This window comes from Vulpes vulpes, chromosome 3 (assembly GCF_048418805.1).
Source record: "Vulpes vulpes isolate BD-2025 chromosome 3, VulVul3, whole genome shotgun sequence".
In the NCBI taxonomy this organism is placed as follows: Eukaryota; Metazoa; Chordata; class Mammalia; order Carnivora; family Canidae; genus Vulpes; species Vulpes vulpes.
In genome coordinates, this window is record NC_132782.1 from 146,236,630 (window position 1) to 146,258,145 (window position 21,516).

Below are 21,516 nucleotides of genomic sequence, written 5' to 3' on the forward strand. Positions count from 1 at the left end.
TGTTATAAATATCCAGAAGTTACTTTGTGACTCAAATGGGGAGGTTTTATTGTGGATTCAGTTATAGACTAAATTTTCTATTTTAGTTTATTCTTAATTCATGACATCCTAGAAAAATTATCCTTAAATACTCATCCATAAACTAAATAATAAAGTCTTAAAAAGTAAAACTTTAAAAAGTAGTATCATGAAAAAACAGATTAAAAATAAAAATCATATACTAATGCTATATTATCACAAATATTTAAAATGTATACATGTAATGTATATAGTCAAACATTTTAATGGTCAGACTGTGTGGTTTTTTTATTTTTAAGAAGTTATTTTCTACTGAAACAAAAAAACTACTTAGAAAAATATTAAAAGTAAGAATTTGTCATGATATAATTTATTTAGTGACTTTCTAGTCATCATTACAATTTTTCTTGGTCTGTTATAACTTATCTTCTATATTATGATTTTGAAAATTAATGGTAGTCTTCATTAGTGCTTTACTATCTAGCAGAACTAGAGAATTAAAAAAATAATGGATCTCACTGTGATTCTGAATCATCCAGTAATTTTATTGGGCCTCAAAGTGTTCTGAGCCTGGAGGAAACACTCTATGTAAAACTTGCAGATTCATCTGGTAGTGATTTGTCATTTACCATGTTTTGGGCTTATAGCCAGGTCAGCTGTTGCCAAGAGAAGGCAGGCAGGGGAATAAAATTATTATCAAGGAAAGACTTGGAAATATACTGAATGAAGCAAGCTGAGACAAACTCAAACAAAATCTAGGATGTAATGAACTCCCAGAAATAACTTAAAGGGGGCTACAAAAAGAAGAGGACTCAATCCCTCTAGGCTAGTTTTTTTTTTTTTTTTCCCTCTGCCTGCCCTTGACATATCAGGTACTAGTCTTTAAATTTATCTTATTAATTGGACAACTAGGAATAGATTTCCTCTAACATTTTGGTCAAATCAATTCTATGACCTGGAAATTTGCTCTTGAATCGACTCTTTCACCACTTTTTTAGTAGTTAAAGGTAATTTCTAGCAAATTTATCTCTTGAACTCACTATTCTTCAGATTCAGTCAATAAAATATGTAAATCTATAATGTAAAGAAGTTTAAGAAAAAGAATTTAAATCTACTAAGAAAATATGGACTAAGAATTTCAAGTGGACTTGAGGGACAAATAAATGTATTTAGGACTCCTATAGCTTTCGTAAAAGAGATTCTGAATAGAAAGAAAGAAAACATATAGATAAATTTCAACAATAAGCAACTCAAAAATATTTGTAACAGGCTTGAAATTAAGGTTCAAAAACCTTTAGACTTGAAAAAGCTCCCCAAGCCTCATTAGTTCTTTTGGCATTTTTAAATTAATCATAATAATCATTAATATTGGTGGAATGCTCTAAGTTGGTACTATTTATTAAAAAGCTGAAGATAGAATTTATGCATTCAGTCAATAAATTTCAGTTGATACCTTTTGTCTTATGGGAATAGTTGTAAAACAAACTATATTGACGATGGTCAAGAAATAGTAGATACAAGATACTTAGCTGACTTGTTTATTTCATAGTCTATCTGAAATGTAGAGAACTTCTCAGGATGATGAAGACAATTTACATATGCCCGAGAAACCAATAGAATAATTTAGAATGTCAGGTTGATTTATATGTCTAAAATAGTAGTTTGTATCAAATAGGCTGCTTTCTGAGTGACTTGTTTATTTAAATTAAGAAGGTATTATATAGCATAAGTGGGAAGAGCCCTGATTAAGCTGGAATCCAAGCTGTACCACAAACAACCTGGATGACTTTGAGCAAGTCATTTAAACAGTTTCCTTCATGCAAAGGGGACAAGGGTTATAGTAATATCTTCCTCATAGAATTCATAGATATGTAGTTACAGTGCCTAGACTGATAAATGATACATGCAGAAGTTCAAAAAATGGTGGCCACTGTTATATTTCTATATTGTTATATTTCTAATGATTATTCTAAGCTTTTGAATTCATAATGTTGCATAATTTTTAAAAAAAGTATAAGCTTTATTTCTTTATCTTTACTTTTTTTTTTTTTTTTTTTTTTTGAGAGGGAGAGAGAGATTGGGATGCCATGGGGAGGGGCAGAGGAAAAGGGGAGAGAGAGAATCCCAAGCAGGCTCCATGCCCAGCACAGGGCCTGATGAGGGGCTTGATTTCACAATCCCGAGATTGTGACCTGAGCCGAAGTTGAGTCAGAGACTTAACTGACTAAGCCACACAGGTACCTCTTTATGCTTCATTCTCTCTTTTTTGTTTTATTTTGTTTTGTTTTTGTTTTATTGTAGTTCAATTTGCCAACATATAGTATAACACCCAGTGCTGGGATCCCTGGGTGGCGCAGCGGTTTGGCGCCTGTCTTTGGCCCGGGGCGCGATCCTGGAGACCCGGGATCGAGTCCCACATCGGGCTCCCGGTGCATGGAGCCTGCTTCTCCCTCTGCCTGTGTCTCTGCCTCTCTCTCTCTCTGTGTGTGACTATCATAAATAAATAAAAAATTAAAAAAAAAAAAAAAGATAAAAAAAAAAAACACCCAGTGCTTATCCCATCAAGTGTCCTCCTCAGTGTCCGTCACCCAGTTACCCCAACCCCCCACCCACCTCCCCTTCTGCAACCCTTTGTTCATTTCCCAGAGTTAGGGTCTCTCATGGTTTGTCCCTCTCTAATTTTTCCCCTTCATTCTGATGTGAAATTCTTCTGTGATTGTTTCTTGACCATATCTTGACTTTAGTTATTTTGAGCTAAGGCGGGACATGATTTGGGGCAAATGAAGAGACTCAATGCTGAAAGTTGGTGTGCTTAAGTTTATCAGGCTGGAATTCTGGGCCATTATTCTATTGAAGCCAAATCTATAGCTCAGGATTGCTGAAGAAGAAAGGGCAGCTAGAGAATTCCTCTGCTCAGGGACACCTGGGTGGCTCAGTCGGTTAAGCATCTGCCTAAGGCTCATGTCATGATCCTGGGGTCCTGGGATCCACCTGTGCATTGGGCCTCCTGCTCAGTGGGGAGCCTGCTTCTCCCTCTCCCTCACCCCCCCCCCCCACTTGTTCTCGCTCTCACTCCCTCTTAAACACGCACACACACAAAAGGAATCCCTCTGCTGTTCCAAGAGTTGGTACCATTATTACAGCCACCACAACCTATGGGGCCATCATACTTTTTGTTGCAAAGGCCATCTGTCATAAGTCCATTATTCCTATTATTTAAGAAAGATAAGTTGGAAATTTTGATTGTTATATTTATTATTTTTCAATCAACAAAATACTTTGTAAAGTTATTAAGTGGCAATCTTTTAGGACTCATCAGGTTTCTCTGATTATTGTTTTTTTAATGTTAATTTAAGCAAGAATTTGCCTTTTATTGCTTTGCATTCCCCATGGTGCCTAAGCGAGGGTCTTGAATGTGTAAGTTTTACCATAAAAGTTAATTGATTTAAAAATCTCTGTTTACCCTGAAGACTCTATCTTTTAATGAGAGCATTTTTTTTCTTTGAGAATTATAACAATATGGATTACTCCATATGCTGCCCTGAGACACCATATAAAGAAGCCTGAATTAGTTTATTTGAGGATGAGAGGTCTTATGGAAAGAGAGGTCCTATTGCAGAAAGATAAGAGAGATTCAGTGAGACCCTGCCCTTCCAGCCATATTAACCTAGGACCTTGACATGTGGATAAAACCATCTTGGATCTTTCAGCTCCTGTCAAACTGCAAGGTGACTGCAGGTGCATGAGTGAGCCCAGTTAATACCACGTGGAACAGATATCAGCTGCCTAATGGACCCAGTCCATATTGCAGAATTGTTAGCAAATAAATGGCTGTTTTAAGTCCTGAATTGGGTGGATATTTTGTAGTGCAGCAATAATTAACTGTTATATATAAGAAAAGTATGTGTACTCCTGCCACTTTGCATAAGCAAACATTTTGGAGTAATTCATAGTGTGTAGTGTTTGTAATTTGCTTTTTTTCATTTAACATTGTATTATGAATTATTTCCTCATGCAATTAATCTGTAGAATATTTGGATTTTATAAGAACTCAAAAATAACAACAACAACAAAAAACTTAAAAAAGCACCACAAAATAGACTTTAAAAAGTGAGCAATCTATGTTCCTCTCTATCAATGTGGGCACAAATATATGTGGGATATGGACTATGCTGTATTTTAGCTATCTATTGCCATGAAATGAATCACCCCAAAACTCAGTGGCTTAAAATAACAATAAACACTTATTATACTCATGATTTCTCCCAGACAAGAATTCAAAAGCAGCTTAGTTTGGTGGTTCTGGCTTGGGCTCTGATGAGGTTGTAGTCAGGATGTCTGAAGCTTTTACTAGGGCATATTCACTTCCCAGGTGACTTACTCAAAAAAGGCTGACAAGTTAGTCCTAGTTATTGGTGGGAGGCCTCAGTTTCTCCCCTCCTGTCCTTTTTACAAGGCTGGTCGACTGTTCTCAGGGCATGATGACTGGCTTTCCCCACAACTAGTGAGCCAAAACCTAACGTGGAAGCTGTAATGCCTTTTATGACATCACATCAGAAGTTACGTACTATTACTTCTTCAATTTCATATATTAGTCACCCAGGTCAACTCTAGTTAGTGATATAAATCACCTTTGCTGAAATTCTAATAGAATAATAGAAATGATCATAAGAAATATGTTGACAATAATTGAATCTGACAGATATTGAACCAAAACTGGCTATAGAATGAAAATAGTTTTATTGAAATATGGCCTTAGGACTTGAGACCTAAGAATAAGGTAGCTTGGAAAACAAGGTTTATATTCTTTTTGGAAGTAAACTTTCTATTTTTAAGAAAAAATCATGAATGATGAAGAATAGCTTAATGATATGTGAAGGAATTAAGTTGGATTATAGTATTTTAGTGAAATAGTATGTTAAGAAAAATTCACCTTTGGGTTAAAAAAATTCTCCATTGAAGACTAACTCAGGCAGAAAACTGAGCATGAAAAGGAATTCGAAGTCATTTTAAAAAGCCTTAGCAAGGGAGTTAATGCACATGGTATGAATTTGCACAAAAGTGAGGTAGAATTAAGATATTTTCTGATAGATGAAATGGGTTTATAATGTAGTCAATCTGGAATATACACATATTACAAAAAGTTATTATTTTTGAGTAACTATTTTCCTTTGTTGATTTATCCACAAAACCAAAGCGGATCCGTGGAACCCCAGCACATTAAAACTTGAAGATACTTTGGCAGTTAAGAAGTCTTCTATCCTATATAATAATTCTGTAGTTTTTTGGTAACTGTGTACCTTTTACTTGAATATTTCTGTTGTTGGGGAATCCTAGTTTTTTAATTTTCTTTTTTTTTATGTTGAGTCAAAATGTAGCATTTTGTGATCCACCTATTTCCTCCTTAAGGGTACCAAATAATCTATGTACTTTTGCTTCTACATGGCAGTCCTTAAATATCTACCTTCATCTCACCTTCTCTATGTCATATTTGCTGAAATCCATGCTACTCACAGGTAGTATCATTGCCACTTTCTATTTCTTTAGGACTTCATTTTGCCTTACTGTGCTATTATCATAAAAGCAGCCCCAAAATATGACCTGGAAATAGAGATATACCTCAAGCTAATAGAATTTGTTTTTGTTTTGTTTTGTTTTGTTTTAGCTAATAGAATTTGAATTTAATACTTTACTAGACTGTAAACTTCATGAAGGCAGGGGCTATATATTTTTTCACACATTATATCCCTAACACTTGGCAAATTGCATAACACATAATAAATAATTGTTGAATGAAGAATGAATGAATGAATAAATAAATATGGCTCAATTCAGCATATATGACTTTTTTTTTTTTGCTAGATCCTGGATTTGTTCCTTTATTAAAATTGCAAGTTTACGTTACCAGTGGAAAATAGTATATTTTATTTTATTTATTTTTAAAGATTTTATTTATTTATTTTTAGAGAGAGAGGGCTCAAGAGGAGCAGAGGGAAGAGGGGGCAGGGGGAGGGAAGACTCTCAAGCAGATTCTGCACTGAGTACAGAGCCAGACATGGGGCTTGATCCCACGACCCTGAGACCATGACCTGAACTGAAACAAAGAGTAAGTGCTTAACCGACTGAGCCACAGAGGTTACCCAATACTTTTTATTTTTTAAAGTTTATCTCATCACTTCAAAATATTTTGTGAAAGCAGATGAACATAGTAGAAGGGAAAAGAGAGAGAAGCCAACCATCAGAGACTCTTAACTATAGAGGACCAACTGAGGGTTGTTGGAGGGGAGGTGGGTGGGAAGATGGGCTAAATAGGTGATGGGGATTAAGGAGGATACTTGTTGTGTTGAGCACTGGATGTTCTACGTAACTGATGAATTACTAAATTCTACGCCTGAAACTAATATTACACTGTATGTTAACTAACTAGAATTCAAATAGAAATTTGAAAAAAAAAATCTCATGGACAAATTAGTGAACCATCTCCATACTGTTTCACAATGTCTGTCATTCATTGAACTAACGCTACCCTAGTGCCCTTAGGCATCTTTTTAAGTAATGAAGAGGAAAAGTATGTTATGTCCAGTGGGAAGGAGAGTGGAGCAAGAACAATTCTATAAACTAAAAAAAGACCACATGACAAGGATAGTCTCTTTATTCTTATTCTTATAAAAGTCAACCATAGAATTTTATAATTCCTTTTGAAAACAAAATGAAACAATACCTCTTTCTTCCATATGGGAATCATTAGATTTAGGTCTGGTTCAGAATGAGGACTCCATACTACATCACCTGCATACTTTCTGGAATTTACTAAAACTGTTTATTGTACATGTAGATTTAGTCTCATTTTATTAAGCTTATAGTGACTGATAGAATCAATGTTAAAGATAAAAGATTAACTTTACATTGAAACTATTGATTAGGTGAGGTGATTAGTTGAGATGATTTTAGCCTTCATGTTAACCTTCAGTGGAATCTACCTACTTGTTCTGGTCATTGAAGAAGTATTGTTAAAGCCAAACACTTGCATAAGAAAGCCTCGGCTCCATTATTTGATTGCAATGCACCTAATTCAGATATAGTCAGGATTTGGAGCAAAATGAGGATTCCTCTATAACTTGAAAATAAGACTTTCTAAATGTAAGGCTATTAAGAATTATCAAGAGATAGCGATCTGTAGAAACTGTTACTATGCATTTGAAGTCCATAGTTTGGATAAAATATCCTTCCAAATTCAATTTGCTCAGATTCGTTGCTTACAAAGCTACTTTCTGACTAGTAAGTCAGTCTTCCAGGTATTTTGATCAGCAAGATCTATTTCCCTGAATAAGAGACACACCTGTGTCCATGGTCACTGGAAAAAAAACCATATTCCTTATTGTAAATGAATAGGTTGCTTCATGAATTGGCCTCTGGTGAGTTTAGCTAGCCCATTGATTGATTGATTGATTGATTTAGAGCGATCATGAGTAAGGGATGGGGGGAAGGCAGAGGGAGAGAGAATCTCAAGCATACTCCCTGCTGAGTGCAGAGCCCACATGGGGCTCGATTCCAGGGTCCTGAGATGATGACCTGAGCTGAAACCAAGGGTCAGATGCTTAAGTGCCTGAGCCACCCGGGTGCTCCATGATTAGCCCATTTAAAATATATGTGGACAGCTAACACCTGTCCTTTCATCCCTAATCTCTCATTAACTTTATTCTAAACATTTGAAAGCATTATACTATAGTTGTCAATATAGTGAGTAGATATTAGCATCACCATTATTATTTTCTTCCCTGACTTAAAAGTCATACTACTACTTTCAGTATTGGGTTGCAGGTGGAAAGTATACAGTTGTGCCTTTGATGACATGCCTTGTAGTCTCGTTATATGATATTTCGTTACATTAAAATGTTCTAAATTTTTTAAATACTGAAGAGTCGTATATGCTCTTGGCATTAAAAAAAAAATTTGGCTAGATTAGCAAATGTGTCAGGATGATAAACATTAGGTTTTAATTTACCTCAATACAATTTATGTTTGTCATGATCCTTGGGATCTATGAATAAGGCACAATGGTGACGTATGATGCTCGTTTTTCTTTTCTCTTTGACTTCCCGGGTCTAGCACTGCACCTTTTAGAGACAAAGAAAGGAGCACTTATTTCGGATTCTTTGCTTGAGTTTTGCACTTACTGGCACTTCACATAGACGATTCTTTCTTTTCCCTCCCTCATTCCTTAGATGTTTATTAAGTTGCTTTTATCTGGTATGCATTATTCGAAACGCTGAAGATATGGAGTAGATGATGCAGATACAGTCTTTTCTCTAGAGTAGCGACTAGCCCATTAGTACCTTTGCAGAAATTGGTAAAAAGTGCCTCCTTTCAGCTGGCGCAGTCTAAGGGCACAGGGCTTGTCCAGCTGAATACAGATGGATTTTAGCCCCACTTCTCCTTTAGCTGGGCACTTTTATGCACAAAGTGCACAGCTACAGGCAGAAGCCCTGCTTTGTCTCAAGATTATTTTGTAGCCATAATAATGATTTTGTCAGTCCCTCTAGCACATCATTCTACTTTGAAAAAGGGACAAAACCTTTTTCTGGATTATTGAATAGAGCAGACTCCATCTCCAAATTACATTGCATATGCCAGAGAATGGAGAAGCTGAGAAGGTGAATATTGATACTTCCTCCTAATAAGAGCCTTTCCTCATAAAGCTGGTGGATTTATCTCGACAGGTTTTCATAAACTTAATTCCATCTCACAGGTCAGAGAAATTGTTCTATTTTCTGTTTCCCAGAAGGCGAAATGCTGATGAGTAAGCCTTGTGTACACTGGGTTAAAAAAAAAAAAAAGATAAAAAGAAAAAAAAAAAAAGAAAACCCAATTACTGATATGGTTAGGAATATTTTGTGGGCTGTAGGCTGCTAAGATTTGTGGAGAGATGCTAATAGGTTATGAGAAACTATTTGGGAGGATGATATGTTGAATGAAAAAAAATATTGCAAGAACACATGTAGCCAGAGCTAGTACACAGATGTGTATGGAGAAAAAAGCCACTCTTTCCAGACTACTCAGAATTATTACGTGACAAAAACGGAGAAAGTTCTTGAATTCTCAATATACGTTGTCTTCTTTTCCACAGCAACAAAGATACATGTGGATACATTATCCATATCTCTTCCTAAAGTGAAGATATATTTGTTTTGTTTCAAGAAATAAATTTTTATTCACCTGAAACTTGAGCAGATTGTGGGATATAGGGTGTGTGTGTGTGTGTGTGTGTGTGTGTACGTGTGCGCACATTCACATGCTCTAAAAAGATAATAGGAGAATAAAGTTTCCTTTCACAGCATAGGGATCTAGGGACAAAAAAATAACATCTGATAAGTGGTTTTTTTTTTAAGTCAGGAAAAAAAACAAAACAAAACAAACCCAACCCTGAATCAGTAATCTAGCTTGCCAAATGGAGACTGTTGTATAAGAAATATTTGTATTTTAGGAGTTGGAGTTGAGTGGGAGTGGAGGAAAGGATGTGAGGGGGGAAAAGTAACCAACAACAGGCTGCAAATAGTTAGGAGGGAGCCAAGAAGGAAAGACGGAGCCAAGATCTGGAAGATTCATTCCATTCTAAAATAAGTATCTCCACTGTTTAGTTGAGAGAAGGTTTATGTTAAAATTGCCTGTATGTGGGATAGCTCACTATAAACTTTCTCTTGAGATAGCTGAACCACTCATTCAGTTATAATTAGGTTGATCAAAGCAGATGGTTTTTTTTCCTTTGAGTTTTAACCGTACAGATCGATTGTGATTACACTGTGTTATTACAATTGTGTGAACTTTTAAGCGTGATACAGAATTACACTTACCCAGAAGGTGAGATATCTTAAAAATGGTCTTATTTTTCACTTCCTTTTTTTCTTTTGCCTACAGGGAACAGACACATCCCTATAAAGAGTCCTTTCTCTTTTCTTCAGTTTCTGTGTTGAATCTGCAAGGCAGTGTATCTTCTCATACTGTATCCTCACAGCGGAGATAAGAAAGGCCATAAGATTAGAGATCTCCAGTTTATACAACTATGCTGGCTCTGGTTTGGGGCTTGGAACAAAGCTGTAGAACTCAAGTGGGCACCATTCCAAGCAAAACTGGCTTTCTATAGGTTCAGACCTAGGATGATGAGTTTGCAAAGCAGACCCAGTCTGCTGCCTAGAACGGACAGGAGACCGATCTGAAACGTTACAGGCCGAACCAAATACAGATATAGTTGACCAATGGGTTTTCACCCCGGAGACTAGCTGTTTGTGGCCGTGGTGGCCCCAGTAGTATAAATTATAAACCGTATCTTCAGTACCACAAGAAGCTGTGGCATCCCTCCTCCTCTGCTTCTCAGGAAGGCCTAGTTCCTGCGGAGTCCTTTGTTGGTCAGCCTGCATTCCCGATTCCTGAATGCTGAGTCAGTCTCCTTGCTCCCAGCCCACTCAACACCACCCTTATTAGTAGAAAGTTGCATCAGTTCACAAAAGAGGAAGTGGTAAGGCCCAGGAAAAGTGCTTTGCTGCTCTTTCTCTTCTCTTTGGAAAATTGCTAAAGCGTAGGAGACATGGGAAACTACAGGCGACAATTCCCAGATCCCAGCCTGGGAAGAGTTCAGCATCTACTGCGAGGCAGCGTAACATGGCGATTAAATGTGCTGAAATTCAATTTTCTGGATTTGTGTTCCAACTCCTGCAGGACTATAGGGCTTTGGGCAAGGTAGCCAACTGCTCTCTGTGTCTCAGTTTCTTCATGATGAAGATGGTGATAATAACAGTACCCATCTCATAGGGTTGTTGCTAGGATTAGATGAGTTAATAGATGTATAATGCTTAGAATAGCGAGCATTTTGCAGTTCTTTTAAGATACCATGAGTATCCCCTGCAAGAAACCGCTTAAAGAGTTGAAGAGTGATACCTCAAATTATTTCCCCTGTAGAGTTGACTAATAACGCCTTACATGACTTATTAGAAATCATTCCAGGATTCAGAGCAGAATGAAATGAAGGCAGGGGATCTGTCCGAGGTCCCAGAGCCATATGCTGGAGAAAGGGCAGTGTTAGGGTTAACAGGCTGCCATAAAGGGGAAGGGCCGTGGCCTTCCCTACCCCTCTCCTCTTTAGCTAGTTTTGTCTCTGGATAGGGTCCCTCTGCAGGGACACGAAACGGGCTCCTTAGCAGAAATGACATCGTGATGGCAATTTTGAAAGATCCAAAGAGTTGTCTGCTGGAACAAATACAGAACTCATTTATTTCTGTAAGAAAGTACCAAGATGAATGACTGGAGGTTTGACGATGGCAAACTTTTCAACCATAGAGGTGTTTAAATAGAAAGGGGTGTCTTATCGGCTAATCAACTTCCTAACACTAAAAATACCCCAGCAGAAGCTAGCCCATCGCTTCTCAGAAATGTCCCTGTATACTCACATGTGAAGTGAAGATAATAATCCTTCGGCTGGATTGTTATAAGGATTAAATGAGATAATGTGGGTGTGGCAGTCAGCCTAGGGCCTGGATGATGAGCGGTAGTTGTTGATACTACCACAGCCACCCTCTCCTCCATCACTACTACTGTCATTATGGTTATTAATGGGAATTTTAAACTTAGCTAAGAAGCTGGACTTCAGGATCTCTCTAGTTTCTATGAAAATAGACTGTTGGCGTAGGCTTTTTAAGGTCTCTTTCCACTCCGGAAGTCTGAAATACATAGAAATGGGAGACATCTTACATTGTAGGATGTGGTGTTACTCCTCATGTGTTTATTATGCTAGCTCCTTTGACTATTCTATTATTTATTATTCTCGACTTTATTTAGAATGGTTTAACCTGTGTACAGTTCAGCTGTATTCTTTGTTAGTATAGTAATTATAGACTTTCTTCTGTTTATAAAAATGAAAAGGAGATGGGATAAAGGGATGAAGAAAGTTCCAAATTTAAATACCACGTCTTTTATTTCTCAGCTGGTAAACAGGTTAGATGAAGATTATTTTTAAAAAAGTGGCACCTTGTTTATTTTCTTCTGAAAGATTCATTATGTTTTAAACTTAGACTTTGAAAGTTTTAATGCTTTTTGTGTGTGTGTGACTAAGCCTTTTCCTACAAAAGAAATTGAGTTAGGAATAAAATTTAAAAATCAGCATATTTTCCTACACAGCAAATGAACAGAACTTGCAGGAACAAATTGGGAATAAAAAAAAATCTAAACAAAGGACATGTCTAAATGAAGGGGAAAAAGTGAATGCTATGATTTCTCCCATTGCTATAAGTATATGCTCTTGGTATAAAGTATTTTATATCCCTAAAGGATATCTCTAATTGTTCTCACTGTATGCATTTATTGATGGCGAGGTAGGGCTCTACAGGACAAATGAAAGATTCCGGATTTATCAACATCTATGAGAAAATAGGGGAAAACAAAAAGGAACACAGATAGTGAGGTTGTAAAGAATTCAGAGCCCTAAATGGTTTTTGCTCTATAATCCCTGCTTGCCTAGCAGATGATAAATGGAAGCCCTGTTGGATTTTGGCTTCATTTTTATTTTTCCTCTATGTGTGCCATTTACTTAGACTGCCTCTTCCTTCGAGGATTTCCCCCCCTCGCCTGGAGGCCTGCAGAGGCAATCAAGGCTAAACGATAGGTGCCTTCTTAATTCAAGTGGGCAATTTGCATTTCTGAAGATCTCCTGACTGCATTAAACACATTTCTCAGAGGCTTCTGCAGCTCCTGGGAGTGTTCCTTCTAGAAACTTATGTTGTCTGTAGCAGGGTGGGATATTGCTCGGCTTTCACACTCCTGAGAAACAGAAGGCACCTCAGTCTGCACAAAATAATTGTGTTCATTTCCTCCGTGATCCTGTCATTCAGAACGATTGAGTCTATACTCTTTCCAAATTTTCAAACTGCTCATTTGCGTGTTTTACTTAAAAGGAGCAGACAAGGGACACCTGAGTGGCTCAGGCAGTTAAATAACTGACTCTTGATTTTGGCTCAGGTCATGATCTCAGGGTCCTGGGATGGAACTGGCATCAGTCAGTCTGCATGGGGTTCTCAGCAGGGAATCTGCTTGGGGTTCTCTCTCTCCCTCTGCCCCTCTCCCTCAAATCAATCAATCTTTAAAAAATTAAGGAGATAAGTCCCTAAAGAGATGGAAACTAGATTTTTGAAATTCTGTCTTTGATGAGCTCTGCAATTTTAGGTCAAATACTTTGCCATCCTGAATCTCAGTTTCCTCATTTGTAACATGAGGGGTTATCCCCTTTAGAGGTCTAAGAGATGAAAATTCTATGCAAAAGGTATCACTGACTAACCCTCCTTTCCTTCCTGCAACAAGGAAAGATTGTAGACTTATCAAGTGTCAGGTACTATCAATACAAACTGGATAATGTGCAACTTTTGCCCTCAAAAGCCTTAATGTTTACTGGGAGGGACTGACATACAACATATGCAAAAATGTTGTGATAAATGTAGACAAAGAACTTCAGGAGCAGACTTTATGGATGAGGTGGCATTTCGATCTTAAAGAATGGGAAGAAATTCAATGAAGAACGGTCTGTATTGAGAGACGGCAGAGGTTGGAGCCCTGGGGGTTGTCAACATCTGGCCTGTGTAGAGGAAGCAGAGCTTATGATGGAGTCTTAATGAGATCTGAGAGGTAAGGGGGAAAACGAGAGTCCAGAGTCCTGGAAGCCAAGAAAGATAGTTTCAGTGGAGTGCTCATAAGCCATGTCAGACGTCACTAAGGACTCCAAGCTCATGTCTGTTTGAAGAGACCACAGAGTTAATCGAAGACTTCTCATGAAGTCAGGTGCACAAGAGATATACTGTAGTAGGTTTTAGCAGTAAATGTGCAATGGAGACCAAAAGTATAGATTCTTATTTTCACAAGCGTGGCTACTTGGTTTGGAAGAGAGGGAAAGATAAGAGGATAAGATACAGAAATGTAGGATCAAGAGCGTTTTTCTTCTTTAAGGAGGAAAGATATTGATATATATCGAGAGAACAGAGATGGTAGAGAAGGAATAGCAGATAAATGCCAAGAAAGAGATGCAAGCCGCTGCCCTGCCCAAAATTCTCCAGTCTCTTTGGGTTGACATACAGAATCTTTGGAGTTCTGACCTTTACCTCTCTAGCTTTATCTATAATCGTCCTCTACGTGCACTGGAACTATGCTGTGCAACTGAACTAAGGACATTTACTTGCATGTCATCGTATATGTTGCCCAAAATGCCTTTCCATTACCATCACCACCTCCTCCCCCACTTCTTCTTCCTTCTTCCTTCTTTTTGGGCCTGGTCGATTTTTACTTACCCTTAAAGATTTGCTCAGGTCATCCCTTTCTCTGGGAAACATTTCCTGACATCCCTCCCTTTGCACACACCTCAGCCAGGGTTAGCCACTTCGAGTTGAACTCCTTTAATGTTATTTGTAGATTTCTATGTTATTAATCATATGGTATTAACATTTCCTATTTATTTGTGTGCCACCTACAAGTGGCCCTTAATTCCTTGAGTCTAGAGAACATTACTCAACAGGTAAATGCCTGAAAAGTGTTTATTAAACAAGACAAGGAGGGCAACACTTGGGTATAGTGGTACCTAAATGAACATTTGCTTTGCTTCAAAGATCCTTGTTTGAATGTCTTTCTGTTCCCCAGTTGTCCCTAAAAATAACTACAGCCTTCTGGGTCATTAAGAAGAGGTGCTGGTATGAAAGACAGTACTTATATTGTCACTTGTTCCAAGACCAAGGCAGACACAATTAATCAATGATTACACTTTCTAACACAACCCGGATGCTACCTCTTTACACGGTACTATTATTAATGGATCAGAGTTGACACTTGGGACAAAAACTATTTGCTGTTCTTACACATTGCACAGAAGCCTCTTATTTTTCTTAAATCTTTTCTTTTAGAGCTGAAACTTTCTTCAGCTCTAAGACTGTGTTCCCTGGGTTCCCCAGGAATCTCCTTGGGCCATATGCCACCCTTAGGTGTATATGATCTTTAAGCGATGAGGTTCAGAGGGAATTTCATTTTTTTTAGTAATTTATGATATGAATTATGCCTCTGCGTATAAGCAGGGGGTAGGAATTTCATTGCTCAGATGAGGGAGCTCAAAATCATTAACATCTTTAGAAGCATTGCAGAAGGGGAATGTTGTGGAGAAGAATGATGATATTATACCTACACAGGAAAAAATGGGAAGAAGTGAGGAATCATCATGATGATTCTCTTTTTCTTAATTCCTTGTTCTCCCTTTCTCACTACAATATAATTCAGGGTAACAAAAATTTACGGAGTTCTTACGTGTGTTAAGTACTGTATTAGGAACAGGAGATATAAAAATGCATGAGAAAAACAGCCCTCAAGGAATTAACAATCTTATTAGGGAAGGTGTTAAGAACTAAGGCAGAGGGATACATAGGATGATAGTGAAGAACATGCTTATGTAGCTTGGTCTGAATGGACCTAGATGTTGCTAGGAGAGCGCTAATAACCTTTTAACAGTCAGTGTCGCTTAGAATTTTTTTCTTTTTTTTTTAAAAAAGATGTATTTACTTATTATTTTAGAGAAAGGGGGGGGGGTTGTAGGAGTGAGGGGTAAAAGGCGAGGGAGAGAGAATCTCAAGCAGACACCTTGCTGAGCACATAGCCCAATGTGGGCTCCATCTCGCAACCCTGAGATCATGATCTGAGCTGAAATCAAGAGTCAGATGCTGAATTGACTGAGCCATCCAGGCGCCCCTAGAATTTTTGTTCTTAATCCTGAATCATCTTTGTATAGGCGATAATTTCCTTGACTCATGGAAGCTGGGTGTGGATACGAGCTTAGAGTTACGTAGTTTGCTTTTATGGATAAAAATATTTAAAAATATTACATCATAAACAAGATATATACGTATTTTCTGTGTCAGAGAGTCAGAAGTTAGAATTCAGTGAGACTTAAGAATTAATTTAGAAAATATTACTCATTTCTTTTAAAGACCATCCAGACTTTGTGAAGTCTGTAAAACTGGCTTGTTATAGGAGGCAAAAGACAAACTTTATTTAGAAAAACACACAAAAAAAGACATCTCCCAACTCTGTTTATCCTTGACTCAAATTGCAGCACAAGCATTAAAGAAAGCCTCGCTAGAGTCCTTGTGTTCCCCCAATGAACATTACAATTAGCACCCATGTGAATATTATAAAAATAAGGAACAACATGTTCACAACAAACCTTAGGAAGATTCTGATGCAGATAAAGGACAAATGTTTCATTTTCATTTTTTAATGTAACGCTGTTACAACTTAGCTGCAACATTATTCCCTGCATGGCGGCCCCCTAATTATTTCATCATGCAGCAGGAAATCCTGGTAGGTCATATATAAACAGCCTGAGGCAGGAACCTCTTCATCTGATAGAGTATGACATCTGACATCTGTGCAGCCTGCTGCTCGCCTGCCACAATTAACCAGGAAGCTCAGACATTAACTAATGCAAAGGCAACTGGGAGCTTGGGATAATGTGCAGTAGCAAAGGTCTTTCCTAATCCAATAAATTCCTATGAAGATGAAAAAGCAACAGCAAATAGGTGACAATTTTCTCGGGAACTGAACCTTTGTGGGCTTTTTCCTGACTGTTTTCCAAGAAGCAGCAAGCCATCTTTCTTACCTCCCCTCCCCTCCCACTTCTCATGTATGCATAATTTCCCTTGACTTTGAATGAGACTTAAGTGCACTTAGAGGCTGCAGGATTTAGCTCTTGGTATTGTTTATGCTTACCGCTGCCGTGGGGGTGGCGGCCCATTTCTGGGCTTCCCAAACTAAATGCAACCCAGAATGAAACCTCTGTAGAGAACATGTGGAGGGGTTGAGCCGGCACCTGCCTTATAGGCTAATTGTTTCTACCAGACATTTCTTGTTTATCATTCTGATTAGAGGGAAAGGCTAAGGGCAGTGGGGGCTTTGCATTGCCAGAAATTTCATTGTGCTACCTGCTAAGAAAATATAATTTTCATGTTTTATTTCAGTGTTTTTATTAAACAGATATTTACTGAGTACTTACCATGTGTGGACACTACGCGTGACCCAGGGCTGAATAAGTTCGTCTCTACTCAGGGCTCAAAAAGAGGATGGATCTCTGCCCATGAACTCGGTCTACTGAAGGAGACTCCACAGGAAGCAAATAACATGCAAATGTACTTCGTGGCTTAGAACATGATACCTCCTTGATAAGGAGGAAGCGACTATCATAGGAAGAGGAGAGTCAGGAAAGATAACACGGAGGTAGTGACATCTCTTCTGCATCTTAAGGGCTATGTTTTCCACGTTTGCAAAGTTAGGAAGAGTGTCATAAAGTAATAGAGACAGAGGCGCTGGATATTGAGGAGCCCAGGATGTCTGAGGGAACTTGGGAGGATTAAGATTGTGGGCACATAGGATGTGTGGAGGACAGTGGAAGGAGATCGGGCTGGATGAGTCTGAGGGTCATGCCAAGGAGTTACTGTACAGGCAGTGATTAGCTTGATTTTCTTCAAAAATTAAAGGAAGGTTATTGCTAGAACTATACTTTTGGAAGATTATTCTGGCAGAAGCGTGTGGGATAGATTGAAGAGGGGGGAAAAAAGGTTTTGGTCAGGAAACCCGCTAGAAAGCTATTTCATTAGGGACTCTCCACATCCATTTGTTGATTCCTTCAACAGATACATGCCTAAGGTCAAAACAGATACCTTTGAATTTTGATCTCTTGGTATTTGGTATGGCTTCATGATTAATTTCTCTAAACCTCTCCTTCTCCTGACTCCCCTACCCCATTCTCCATTTTCTTTTCTCTCTTTCTGAGCCATCTGAAACCAGAAATCACTGAAATCACACCCCTTTGAGGTTAAAGCTCTTGGCCAACATTCCAATCATTTCAACACTATCCAAGTTGAACTCTTTGAAGTCCATGCCTTGCTAGTAATGATATAGCAGATATTCGTCCAAAATAATCACTAGTGGGTTTATAAGAGAGAAAGAAGCCTAACAGGCAAGGATTGGGAAATACATATGGTCAATTATGAATTGACTTTTAAAAAGTAGGCTGCAAGAATCCGATAAGAAAAAGTCTGTGGGATTCAGGATAAACATACTGTATTAATTATTATTATTCATTCTATATTGCCACAAGTGTACACAATGCTATATACATGGTTGACAGTGCTGGAGAAAGAATAATATCCCAGCCCTGGAGTGCTTATAATTTATGTAAACATGTCCTTTTATTTTGTTTTTCCAAGCCATATCTCTGAATTGTGATTCTGCTTATTTTGCGCATATTCATATTTCAACTCTGGTTCTCATATAAACTAAAAAATGAGTTGTTTTAGGAATCACACATGTTTTCCAAAATGATGGTTCTCCTCCATAATACTAGCACTGTTGCGTTGGGAATTGTGAGTACAGAGCCACTCTTTGGTTGAGGTCCCCATATACATATGAAACGAGAGAAGGGAAGTATATTTACACCCCTCTGGAGATGAATGGGGCTAGAAGAGAGTAGAATTATTAGGAGTTTTTCTTAGTAGAGTATTAAAAAATCCTTTGCCTTTAAAAGTGTTTTTGCTGCTATGAAAATACAGAGGAAGCCATGTAGAGAAGATTAGTATTGAAATTTACTATTACCCTAAATTCCTTGCTAGTTCCACCTTCTGAGTGCACTGTTAATTCATCAGGTTCATTGGTCTCCCCCAGTACACATTCATGCTATATTATTGCTTTATTTTACCTTTCCCACAAAAATCTGTAAGCTAGTTGAGTTTAGAAGCAGACTGAATAATTTATACAGCCTCTCAGGTGTTTGTTAAATGGCAATAAGTATCCCACAGGCAGGCAAATTTGATATTAATATGAATGTGATAGTGGAGAAACTTAGGTTCTATTGCAACTACACATAGTACTTGTTTTACTACCTTATATTTTCCTATTTCAAAACATTCGAAAGACACAATTTAAACCTTGACACAGCCTATATTAGTCTCTGAAAAGATTTTCCTTGAAGTCAGAAGGAAAATTTGTGAGTAAATTTAGAACCTCTAATTTGAAGGTCCTAGAAAATGTGATTGATAATAGTAACATCTATTTTTCTGATATTACACAACCACCATTTATAAGAACTAAATAGGAGGTCAAGAAAAATGAGTTTATTTTACCCTGGTATTAATTGGGCTTTTCATCATGTGAGGTATTCTACTGGGCACCACTGATACCGTGGTGAATAAAATAGACATATATCCTGAACTTACAGGTATGCATAATATAAACCGATAATCATAGTAGTTTGTAGAAGTGTTTCCATAGAGAAGCACAGAATAAGCTGTGGGAGCTCCCTAAGGCTCTCAACTCCTACTGAATGTAGGGAGGACTTCCCAGAGAATGACATCTACGTAGTGATCTAGAAAATGAGTGAAAGTTAGATGAAAGTGAGAGTTGTGAGTTTGGAGATGATTCCAGATAGAGAGCAAGTGCAATCCTAGTAAGAGTCTAGAACTAAAACTAATCCAGTATGGCTTGAAGGAAGAGGGGAATTAAACAAAAGTCAAAATTTTCAGCATCATATAAGCCAAGATATTGTATTTGAACTTGTACACTGAAACGGGGTCTATAAACTTGGGTTCCATGGCCTTGTAGGGAGTCAGGATGAGGGAATTCAGGGAATTGCTTGTGAAAATTTTGTGTATAAGCAGATTCCTGGAGGGTTCTGACAAGCCACTCTCCTTGTTAAGAATAAAAATCTCTTCTGTGATGTCCACCCCCCCACCAACAGACGTGACTATTTGTGAAATGTTCACCAGTTGGGCCATGGCAACTTCATTTTATTCATTCACACATTTATATATTCAATAAATATTTATTGAATTTTTCATAAGCAAGGGATACGGTGAAGATACATTTCTGAAATAGGAGGACAGAAAATCAGGGACAAATGAATGAGATTTCCTAGTAATAAGCACTATGAAGAAGCTAAAATAAGGGACTCTGGTAGAAAGGCTTACACGAGGTGACATTTGACCTAAAACTTGAATTGGCAAGAAATTGAAACAGCCGGTGCAAAGACAGAATTGATTTAATGTATTTGCCGAGTAGAAGGAAGGCCAGCATGACTACAGTATAAATAGCTGGTGGGAGTAATACAAAGTAGGGTGTAATATGGGAGAAATGGGCCAGGAGTCAAGTCACGTAAGTCATGGCCATGAATTTGAATTTTATTTTCAGTGCCATGGGAAATCAATGAAGGAATTTATCAATAACACTATAGAATCCAATTTATGGTAAAAGAAAAAACCATGAAGGGGAGAGTAAAACAGAGAGACTAGTTGGAAATCTGTTGCAGTAGTTCAGGTGAGATGATTTTATCTTGAACTAGGGTAATTTGAGAAGTATTTTGGAGCAATATGTAGCTGCCTGTGTGTAGGCATGGAAAGATGTCAAACTACAATGGGCTAGAGTCTCTAAATATAAATACCTCTAAAAGGAGAATACTAAAGATATTAAGATATGTCAGCAAAATTACTTTCGAGAACTGACAGACAAAACGAAGTCAGGATATGTGAATTCACACCTTACCCTTGTTATTTGTGACTTTGGACCAACCATTGATCTACCTTCTCTGGGTCAGTTTTCCCGTCTGAAACATGAAGTGAGTAAAATGTGAAAGCCTCTGATACTCCTGGTACCAGCTTAATTTTGTTTAGCTTTAAAAAGAACAACAACTAGGGGCAGCCCGGGGGGTTCAGTGGTTTAGCGCCGCCTTCAGCCCAGGGCCTGATCCTGGAGACCCAGGATTGGGATCGAGTCCCATGTCGGGCTCCCTCCATGGAGCCTGCTTCTTCCTCTGCCTGTGTCTCTGCCTCTGTGTGTGTGTGTCTGTGTGTGTGTATCTCATGAATAAATAAATTAAATATTAAAAAAACCCCAGATCTCTTAAATAAATATAAATAAATAAATAAATAAATAAATAAATAAATAAATAAATAAAACAATAACTTAAAAAAACCAAATGATCTTTGTGAATGAGTAGCTAAAAGGGGAGAAAAAGAGAATCCAGAAGAGAAAAATATTACTTTTGCCAAAAGCAAAATTGCTACTTTTTTAAAAAAAAATCACGGCTACTTCACATTAAAAATTTGCTTTTTGGACCCTATTACATATGATCTTAACTGTTCCCTTTGTTTCTGAATTCAGAACTGCGTGCACACAAGCTAGGCAGTGAGGAGATTTCTAGTGCTATGTAAACAATGTAGTCTGGCTCCTGAAAATTCATTCTGCATACATTATATGCATTGATATTCAAATATTCACATGAACTTCCCAACAAGCTCTTAGTGATTATGACCTCCACAATCACCTTAATTAGGCCCAGCCCCTCTCCAGGAGTGTGTCCAGGAGTCGTTGAGGATGAGCTCAGAGTTCTGTGGCTATTTACAAATTCTCTCTTCTTTTCTCTTCTCTGTTCGCTGTGAA